Genomic DNA, 1,330 nt, shown 5'->3' with positions numbered 1-1,330 from the left:
ATTCCTGAAGTTGACTTTGAAAATAGTCCCATTTTTTTAATACTGGCTATGTTACACTCACCTATGTTGTTGTTTGAGAAAGTAATGCCATCTCTTGGAAACTGGCTAGATTTTGCTCAACTTAGCAGTGGGTTCAAAAAGTAGTCCCATCTATTTGACACTCAGTTCATTACCAGAGGGGGAAATCACGTGATAGTCAAGATGGCGACGTTCAAGCGAAGGCAGGTATTTTTCGCCATTTTATACCCTTTATTACTTGATTTATTGTTTAAATGCCGCTCACTTCCCAGCCATATCAGAAAGAAAGTTACTAGCGTTTATTTCTCGTTGATTTTTGCTTTTTATCTGGATTTCACTCCCTACGAAATTTCTTAGCGGGATGACCTAATTAAAGCTCCACTAAGAAAATATGGGGTAGTAAAGTAGAGATATGAAGCGAATTTAATACGAAATATTGCTAATCACATGTTTACTGATATGGCTGGAAAGTGAGCATCATTTAAAAATTAAACAAAAGTAATAAAGGGTATAAAACGGCAAAAAATAACTGTCTCGGCATGGATGTTGCCGTCTTGACTATCATGTGATTACCCCCTCTTATTACACTCACCTATATAGCATACATGCCATACGTCCCGGATTGTCCGGGACAGTCCCGGAAATAAAGAACTTGTTGCGCTATGCCGGAAATCTGTCAAATGTCCCGGAATTTACAAAATCCATATATACATGTACCTTATCTTAGGCTTAACTGCACCTCGAATCTGTGTATATCTGCAGCGTCTCCATGACAATGCCTACCCGAATAGGCAGAATACGCTACGTGTCAAAATCGATCAATTAACAGGGGTCCTGTTATCATATCGATTGTCTCACGTTCGCGGTCAAACCGAAAAGGCGGCATTGTTTAATGTGGTTGTTATTTTACTTTAATCTACTACGTCATTATTTCCCGCTGCATAAGGGCAAAGGAAAGTTGTTCACACATCTGATGTCCAACATCGCTGAGTAAAATATTAAAAGCAGTTTATGTTCGCACGTTTAACCGACAAAGAAGTTGAGTAAAAAAGTAAGCAAATAAAAACGTCATCCTAACTAGGTTTATTATTGTCTTGTTCTAAACCCCCAGTTAATGAATGAATAAAGGCGTTTCAACAACTACGCGTTACACACCGGTCTTAATAACAATAACGCAGTGATGTCACCATCTATGTTTATAACGCTTACACTGAAAACACGTGGATTGTATCTAGTAACGGAAGTAGTAATGTTTAATTTGACGTTAATAGATCAAGTGTATTTCAAATAGGCTTTCCAACGTTTGCAATAA

Source organism: Dreissena polymorpha, chromosome 8 (assembly GCF_020536995.1).
Source record: "Dreissena polymorpha isolate Duluth1 chromosome 8, UMN_Dpol_1.0, whole genome shotgun sequence".
NCBI lineage: Eukaryota > Metazoa > Mollusca > Bivalvia > Myida > Dreissenidae > Dreissena > Dreissena polymorpha.
The sequence above is the reverse complement of the archived record's forward strand: the minus strand, read 5'-3'. Positions refer to the sequence as shown.